Here is a 10,290-nt window from a genome sequence, read left to right as displayed (position 1 = left end):
ATTTGAACCACAGCCTCGCAAAAAAAGAACTTCAGGACAACATAAACTCCATCCACACACAATTTGAAAAACCAACAGATGAAAAACTTAATTTCGTAGATCTCACCATTCACAAGAGAAACAACAAACATGAATTCACAATCTACAGAAAACCCACAATCACCAGCACCATTATTCATAACCAATCCAGTCACCCCATAACTCACAGACAAGCGAGCTTTAGATATTTACTACACAGACTGAACAAAATACCCACGAACGAACATGATTACACACAAGAAACGAAAACAATAAAAATAAATTGCACAGGAAAATGGATATGATGCAAAGAGAGTAGACAAATTAAACCAAAAAAATACAAAAACAAACAGCACGTAACCATGAAACACACTCACACACGAACAAACACAACACATCACACAACAAATCAGCAGACTGTAAGCAACAAATGGCACAAAATGACTTGCAAGAACAAAGTCACACACACGGTGGGTAATAAACTAAAGAAACAAGGACTCAACATAGCATACAGAAGCAACAACACAATACAAACCAAACTTGGAAGAAATACCACCAACACTGACAAATACAGCCAGTCTGATATATAGCAACTTACTTGCAACTGCTGTCAATCTATATATGTGCGCCAAACATGCAGGAATTTCATAACCAGGAATACAGAACGCCTCAGATCACTGAAAAGGAATAGCTCACACTCAACATTTGCAGATCATAATAGCACACAATTACCACCCAACTAACATTGGAACTGACTTGCACATCCTTAAAACTAGAAGCAGCTTATCTCAAAAATTAACTGTAGATAAAAAATTTCACACCCAAAAATGAATAGCTCAAGGATAGAAAGTACTCAATGGATACACATCACTGCGCAATAAAACTCTCTTCGCCACAACAGAAGAACTATATAAGTAATATCCACACCAAAACTTCTAATGGGACAAAATATAAATATTTTGAACATTTCGCAGCCCTGTCTGCAAGTGTATAAATATTAACTTTAATTTTAAAAACCAACAGCCTCAGTTGCAAAGTTTACCTAGATTTACCTAGGTTTCAATCGGGATAACCCAACCTTCTTCAGAATTAAAGTAACTACCGTTTGTCCATAGTGGACATCGTCAAGCTAAAACTACAAATCCATAAATTATCGTGAGACTGTAAAAACTTATCTGAAACTGCCTCGGCCCCACTTCGCGACCACGATGCGGCAGCCACGAGTGCTGTACTGCAACTTTGCAACTGAGGCTGTTGGTTTTTAATATTAAAATTAATTTCTTTCTCAGTCCCTCTCTCTCTCTCTCTCTCTCTCTCTCTCTCTCTCTCTCTCTCTCTCTCTCTCTCTCTCTCTCCTCTGCTGGCGGAAGGCGAACTCCTCGCTGTTGAGAGGAATGTCGTTACACGTATTGCCAAATGCATTGAGATTGACGGACATCAGTTTGAGCGTTTATTGCATTAATGTGGTATTTACAGGTAATGAGGCTGTAACAGCATTCGTTCTCAGAAATGATAAGTTCATACAGGACATGTATCACATTGGAACAACCGAAATAAAATGTTCAAACGTACCTATGTTCTGTATTTTTAATTTAAAGAACCTACCTGTTCCCAGCTGTTCGCCTGAAATGGTGAGCCATATGTTTGTGACTATTACAGCGCCATGTATCACAAATCGAAAAATGTGGTCCAACTAAAACATTCATATTTCTTTACGCACAACACGAATATGTAACAAAAAATAGGGTTCCTATTAAAAAAAAAAAACAGTTGATATCCGTTAGACCTATGGCAGCGCCATCTAGCGGGCCAACCATAGCGCCATCTGGTTTCCCCCTTCAAGCTAGACGAGTTTCGTTCTTTGTAGTTCATTCGTTTGATGCTTATTTCGTGAGATATTTGGCCCGGTCACTATCAATGGATCACCCTGTATATTCTACAGCTCCTCGTAAACTATTGGCTCGATTTTAACTAAACTTGGAACACTCATCACTTAGTGTCTGCAAAGTATCCCTATGGGGGAAAGAATCATCCACCTATCAAGGGGGGGGGGGAGTGGGTAGGTGAAAAAGTAGTGTAACCCATGGCGCGATTACTCAGGCTTAATTGATCCGCTATTTGAGGAGGACAGCACTTAATGACTCGCAACAAACTTTATAGTTAATTTTAAATCTTACCGAAACTTTTCTGTTTGTTTGTTTTGTTTTCCTTCACGAAATGATGAAAGGAAAAGAAAGTTTATAAATTACCACGTTTTTGATGTTCATCTATCGCATAAGGCATGACATTTTACTTATTAATACTTTTCTACTAATTGTACCCCGACACATTTGGCAGAGTTTTCGCCTATTAATATTAATCTGCCTAGAAAAATTATATCTATATACGACACATGGATCAGCAGATGTGACGTCACAATTATTGAGGTGAGTGAAAACTATATTGCTGGGCATAATTTGCTAGAGATACAGGTGTAATATTTGTACAAATGTGTGTGAAATATATTAAATATATGTGAAAAACATGTGAGCTGTGGTACGTGGACAAAGTTGGGGTAAGCAACTCTAAAAATGTTCAGATGTGTGTGAAATCTTATGGGACTTAACTGCTAAGGTCATCAGTCCCTAAGCTTACACACTACTTAACCTAAATTATCCTAAGGACAAACACACACACCCATGCCCGAGGGAGGACTCGAACCTCTGCCGTGACCAGCCACACAGTGCACGACTGCAGCGCCTGAGATCGCTCGGCTAATCCCGCGCGGCTAAGCAAATACTGCTAAACCCCTGGATCGGTTTCAACCAATGTTCGTATACATATTAGTTACTACCTGAAAAGAATACTGTAGGGGTAAGAAATGAGATGGACAGACGGAGTGTGGGAAAAACGATATGGACACAGAAATGAGATAGGAAAAGATGAACAGAGAGAAAGAGTAACGTTCTTTTTAAAAAAATGAAATAACAAAGCTTTACGATTACGTTGAATGAAGTCTGATCTGTGGAATGAAAACAGAACTCGAACTGTCGTGTCCGTGATGTAACTGCAAGTGGTGTGCTTACTCTGTGTTATTGTTAGCAAAACTTTACGAATCGATTGGGCAATGCAACTCACAATATCAATAAAAAAATACAGTTACTGCAAAATACATTCAGTCCCTTAAGTACTTAATCCTAAGGCCCTGTTCACAAAACAAATAAATTAAATTGTCTTACCTCTAAAGCAGCAACGGAGTAACGCGATATATTCTGGTCTCTCATAAAAAATATGAATACTAGCTACAGGCTCAGCATTGTGCAATGTTGGCCATAATATTTGAAATGCACATGAAATTCATTTGGCTGATAAACGAGAACATTTAAGAAAATTCAACTTCTTTAAAAAGTATATGACCTGGACTGGGAGGCCGTACTGATTATGGTGAATTACTAACACTGAGTCTTTTTTAAGAAAATTATATTGCAAATTAAGTTTGGCTTTACAAAAACGTCTTCCAATTGAAGGTACATTACTCCCAATTGACTCACAAACAATGAGATTTAAACAGGAAGTATTATCAACTTCATTAATCCAACATAAATGCTAATCATCAAATTACACATAGCACTGTTAACAAATCTTAAAAGCATTAGAAAAATGAAATATTTAACTAGACCTTTTCTCGAAACAGTTTACGCATATTCTGGGGTTACTCAACAATTACAAATATCAGCCTACTCATCTATACTAACGTGCTGGCAAGAACAGAAATCATAATTATATAATATTTTTTACCTTATTTCCGTGAAGACTTCTGCTTCCATGTTCAACAATAGTGACATGCCTACATTAATCTAACACTTGGTGGCCTCACACAGCACACCACAGAATCTGCCTACTCCATCGTCTTTCCCTCACAGACAGCTACCTACGACTGAGCACCAAGCGCTCTCTTACTCCAATACTAGCAGTACAGTATCTTTGGCTCTGCAATCGTGCACAGTCAGCGACTCACATTATCGAGTCTATCAGAGAAATTCATTTATTATAGTACACTAGTTTCATTTTAATTTCTTAATATTCTTATCTTATTCTGTTGCCACATAAAGTGCGCCCAGTATACTCCTTTCAAGCATGGGGAAAAATTGACAGAGAAACGGACGAGGAGGAGATGGATAGAGAGGGGGGGGGAGGAGATGTACAGAGAGTGGGGGAGGGGGGAAAGGTGATGGACATAGAGAGAGAGAGAGAGAGAGAGAGAGAGAGAGGAGGGGAGAAGGACAGAAACGGGGAAAGGGAGAATGGACTAATGGAACTGGAATAAATGCATACATGGGCAATGCAAGGTACTCAGCTAACATAGCCTATAAGCTATCACTGGTATCTGCGATCTGCACGCTCACACCGCTCCAGGTCGACATATAGTTTAAGCGAAGATCGCTGGGACATAGTCTCTTTGCATGCAACGACACAATGTCGAGCGCCATGCTGTCAGAAAAACTCCATGTTGACGTAATACAGTCGTGCACGGCGTAAGTTCTTCCTGAGATGGAGGAGGGAAGATCAGGGATTAAAGTCCCGGCGACGACGGGATCATTAGAGGCACAGCACAAGCTCGGAATGGAGAGGGACGGGCTTGGAAATATGCCGTACCATTTTAAAAGAGCGTACCTGGCTTTTACATTAAGTCATTTAGGAATCTCACAGAAAACCAAATTATGGACTGTCAGACGGGGATATGAACCACCGTCATCTCGAATATGCATCCAGTGTCTTACTACTGCGCCATCTTAGTCAGTTTTACTGATATGAATCGCAGAATCTCAGCTGACCAACCGTGAGAGCTCTCGCAAACTGTTGCCTAATCTCGAGTTGGCAGTATTCGCAACCCGATAAACAACTCAACATTATGTACGTACAACATTTAAATAATTTCCTAGGCACTGACAGCTACAAGTTATGGAAACAATATTACCTGATCTGCGCAGATCTGCTGAGTTCATTATGGGATGCCACAACGTATTTACAATCTAGAGCGTCCGTTGCTCGGAGACGTAACAACAGACAGACCCAAAGAGACTAAGAACGTGATAGTTTCCCACCGCACACAGCGACAGACAAAAGTTTGCACAATCGCTTTAATTTGATGAAGGAGGTTACAAGGTACCCCTTACAAATCCTGGTAACCGCTGATGATGTGAGATGACATTGAAACTTCCCTATTGCGTAATTTATGCTGCTTTGGATACATCGTTGATCCAAAGCATTATGACCACAACCCGAGAAAGATTGAATGCTGCCTGGCGGCGTTTCGGCCACATGATGCGGTAGGAAAGCTGGATATATGGGGTGTCCCAGAAATGTTCCCACGAACTTCGAGTTGCTGTAGAGGGTGTCGGGGGATAGAAAAGTGTGTCCGGAAACGTCATCCAGCGACACTACAGAGCGTCGAACTTACAGGCTCTGGCGCCTGCCTTCGGCAGCAAACGTGACTTCTTAGGCTGAAGGACCGTGGGCGGAGCGTCTCGCAATGTTGTTTGCTATTCAGTGATCGCGACTGATTGTCACCATAGCCAGTGGAGAACTTGGAGCTAGCTGCCGCCTAGAAAGGCCTCGTATCCTATGAATGCGATGCTGTCTTGCCTTGGTGGATGATGATTTCTATTCGCAGTTTATTTTTCTCCTTCAAGGCTCTAAAATCTCCATTTTTTTGGCATACAGGAGAAAAATAAACTCCAGAAACAAGTGTCAAAACCGTTATCTACCAAGATAACAGAACATCGTATTCACAGGAGACAAGGCCGGTCCACGCAGCGGCTAGCTCAGTCTGCTGCACTGCGGATCGCGGCGATCAGTCGCGATCACTGAATAACGAAGAACATTGCGAAACGTTGTAGCTCGTCGCTTTAGTTTTGGAGCATTCCTTGCTTGGCATATGTGTAAGTTGAACATTAAAACGTTATTCCTGCCTAATCTCTTGATGTGGTGTTATGTTTTGCCTGATATTCTGGATTGGCCTTATGTAAGGGTCAGATGATTGTCCTCGTGCTGCTATCGAGAATATTATATAATGTGAGGGTAAGTTTAGCTCAGGCTGCTGCGGAGAAAATTATTCTCATAGCAGGTCAAGCCATCGTGCAGTCGGCCGGCCGGGTGGCCTAGCGGTTCTAGGCTCTACAGTCTGGAACCGCGCAACCGCTACTGTCGCAGGTTCGAATCCTGCCTCGGGCATGGATGTGTGTGATGTCCTTAGGTTAGTTAGGTTTAAGTAGTTCTAAGTTCTAGGGGACTGATGACAACGTGCAGTCGGCCTGTAATATGGTTGTGGGCTTAGTTCCATTTCGAGACTATCCGCGTCCGGTCCGTCAACATAGAAAGTCATGTTGCTCCAGAAGGTTACCCCACGTCGCTGAACATAGAGCTCCGCAGCGGACGGCCATTGTGTGTTCCCATATTGACCACAACATCGTCAGTTAGCACTGCACTGGACACATAACCATCGAAATTGCACCGTAGTTTGATGGAAATGTATCGCCTGGTCAAGTGGATCACGTTTCTTCTTACGTCAGACCAATGATCGTGTTTGGATACGCTGTCATCCAGGGGAAAGGCTACTCGAACCGTGAGCCGTACCACGGACATTTGCCAATGGGGGCAGTATTATGCTAATGGGGGACATTCACTTAGGCTACAATGGGATCTGTCTCAGCAATCGAAGGCAATAAGAAAGCTGGGGACCACGTGAACATTATTGCAGACCACCTGTGTCCCTTCATGTATGACATCTTCCGTGACTGCCATGGCATCTCGCAGGTGGACAAACGACCGTGTCACATGCTCAGAGTCGTGCTACAATAGTTTGTGGACAATTATAACGAATTCACGTTGAAGTCATGGCCGCCAAATACGCTTCATTTGATCACAACATCTGGGACGCTATCGGGATCCAGCTCCGCGACCCGAATCACCAACCCGTAATAAATGGGAATTACGTGATATTTTGTGGTCATCTGGTGCCATATATCTCCAGAAAGCTACCAAGGACTTGTTGTAGGCGTACCACGGGAAGTCGCTTCTGCATTGTGTTGCAAAGGTGGACCAACATGCTTTTAAGAAGACGCTGTTAATTTTGTAGGTCAGCTCAGTAGGTTGCTGAATTTACCTTTAGTGCCCCTAAATACACAACAGAAACAGCTGTTACCTTAATCGTGGCCATCAGATACCAGTGAAGATATTTTGTCGTATTTAAAATATGGTATATTTTAAATACGACAGTATATCATCTTAGGCACTGTATAACATTAAAACACTTGAAAATGGCAACTTAAAGTCGAAATCATGATCGTGTAAATGTAACACCGCAAATAAAAAGTAGTATAATGGCGGTAATGACTTTAAAGGAACTGTCTAGAAGTTCCAAACCAACACGAGCTTTCTTGGTTCACTTGGTTCAAATGGCTCTGAGCACTATGGGACTTAAACTCTGTGGTCATCAGTCCCTTAGAACTTAGAACTAATTAAACCTAACTAACCTAAGGACATCAAACACATCCATGCCCGAGGCAGGATTCGAACCTGCGACCGTAGCGGTCACGCGGTTCCAGACTGAAGCACCTAGAACCGCACGGCCACAGTGGCCGTCAGAAAACTAAGTTCCTGAATGTCTCCAGGATAGTGAATATGTTGTTCAGAGGTTTAGTACACAATCTCATGTTTCATGCACAAATGTCATTCAACAGACCAGATGCCTTTTCATGGCCATTCATATATAAAAGATAAAAGAAGTCACCCTATACATAGTGTTGGAGTATAGGTACAGATATTTCGATCATTCATTAAATATGTACCCACTTCAGTGTGTTAGTTGTTTTTTCTCTGTGTCTAATAGTCTTCCCGCGAGCACATCGCATAATTTACTACCTGATTTTTTTCTGTACTGTGGTAACTCTGCTGCGAAGTGTACTAGCCCTGCCAGCATAGCCAATCTATTCTGCATCACATGTTTACACTTCTACACCTGACCTGCTGCACAGGGGAAAATAAACATTAGTGACTCGCTTGTGCCGTGTGTACTTGGCGCTACTAACCAACCAAGAAACATACTATTCGTAGGGGTTATAATTATTAGTCTGAAAAAAAAAGTTCAAATATGGGTGAAATCTTATGGGACTTAACTGCTAAGTTCATCAGTCCCTAAACTTACACACTACTTAACCTAAATTAACCTAAGGACAAACACACATACACATGCCCGAGGGAGGACTCGAACCTCCGCCGGGACCAGCCGCACAGTCCATGACTGCAGCGCCTCAGACCGCTCGGCTAATGCCGCTCGATATTAGTCTGCATAGTAACTAAATACTGATGTAGTGTTGTTCAGTGCACTAGCCTCAGTCATCAGAAGAAGTATCTGCACTTATACCCATTACAGTCTGTATATTAGCAATGACACCCAGTTGTATATTGATTGCCAAGAGTTCTGACGAGTTGGAAACTCAAACAAATACGTAACATTCCCCATGTTAAATATGACTGCTGAGTAGCTCACTTTAAAAAAATCTGATGGGGCATATCGCCTACGCTCACTGCTCATCAATTTACTTGCTACGGTAATACATTCTTACCACATGACTCATATTCTGTAACCAATGTATAGTATGACAGTTGCCAGGAATACGGAAGGAAGACATACACGCCAAAGACCGGAGGGATAGCTCATAATTCTGCGAAAAAAAATGGGGCACGACGAAGATTTGAACACAGACCTCTCGCTTTGCGGTCCACCCCTTGACACAGCATCCACGTTGTGTGGTTCTTCCAATTCGCTCAAGGTTGCACATCTTGAACTTGGACCGTTCACTGTTTCTATTTTGCTTCTTTTGCAGTTTAGTACATCTTTTTCCCGATTTCATGTTTGATCTATGTTCAGTGTTTAGCTGGCTATCCATTGGGCCATCTCACCACTAAATTTGAAGGGGATGAAACAGGGAGTTTCCCTTGTTAGTACTTTCCCATTATCAGAGTATTAACCTGTAAAACTTTTTCATGCAGATTTGCACCAAAATATCCTATTTAAAAATTGTAAAACTGATTGTTAAGTCTCTAATCGAATTAAATAAATACAGCTACAGCGGGCAGTTGAATTTCACATTCAGTTTTATATTTCAATAGTTCTAACACCTGTTTGTAAACAACTGTTATACTGTACGAACTAGTAAATCAATTACGAGAAATGGACTTTCGTTATTTTCCACCGTAAGTGGTGTTGCAAGTCTAGTGGGCAGCCGTGTAAACTGCAAACTACAGGGACTTTGACCGAGAGTTGGGGGCAGTCTGTAGCGAGGAATGCCGTTCAGCGGTAGCGATCGCTGGTCGCAACTTGTTGGTAAGCTGGGCGCAGCTCCGGTATAATTAATTGGCGGTGGGCGGCGCTGGCCAGCCGCCGCCTTTGAGGGGCGCCGCGGCTGATTGTGTCGTCTCGCGACCGCCGGCGCCACGATGGCCCTCGAGCGGGCTCGGCCGTTGCTAGGCGACGCGCCACTCCACGCCTCAACTGCACTCTGCCCGCACACGCGTTTACCCTCACCCTCGCCGCCGCCCTCGCAGCGTCGCCTCTCGCTGCTGCCCCTCCTGCAGTCATCTCACAAACCCACTTCTGCCCTTTCCGTACTCAAATCACTTTTTTTATCTCTCCCCGTCATTGCTTCGTATAAGTACTAAATGCTTTCTAACTATTAAAACAGTTGTCTAAAGGAGTTATTTGCCTACCACGGTACGTGCTGGAGCTCTAAACTGCACCAGCTGTCATCTACATCTACATCTATATATATACTCCGCAATCCACCATCCGGTGCGTGGCGGAGGGTACCTCGTACCACAACTAGCATCTTCTCTCCCTGTTCCACTCCCAAACAGAACGAGGGAAAAAGACTGCCTATATGCCTCTATAAGAGCTCTAATCTCTCTTATCTTATCTTTGTGGTCTTTCCGCGAAATCTAAGTTGGCGGCAGTAAAATTGTACTGTAGCCAGCCTCAAATGGTGTTAGCAGTAGCGATTCACGAAAAGAACGCCTCCTTTCCTCCAGAGAATCCCACCCGAGTTCCTGAAGCATTTCCGGAACACTCGCGTGATGATCAAACCTACCAGTAACAAATCTAGCAGCCCGCCTCTGAATTGCTTCTATGTCCTCCCTCAATCCGACCTGATAGGGATCCCAAACGCTCGAGCAGTACTCAAGAATAGGTCGTATTAGTGTTTTCTAAGCGGTCTCCTTTACAGATGAACTACA

This window comes from Schistocerca serialis, chromosome 1 (assembly GCF_023864345.2).
Source record: "Schistocerca serialis cubense isolate TAMUIC-IGC-003099 chromosome 1, iqSchSeri2.2, whole genome shotgun sequence".
NCBI classification, from domain to species: Eukaryota; Metazoa; Arthropoda; class Insecta; order Orthoptera; family Acrididae; genus Schistocerca; species Schistocerca serialis.
This window is presented reverse-complemented; position numbering follows the sequence as displayed.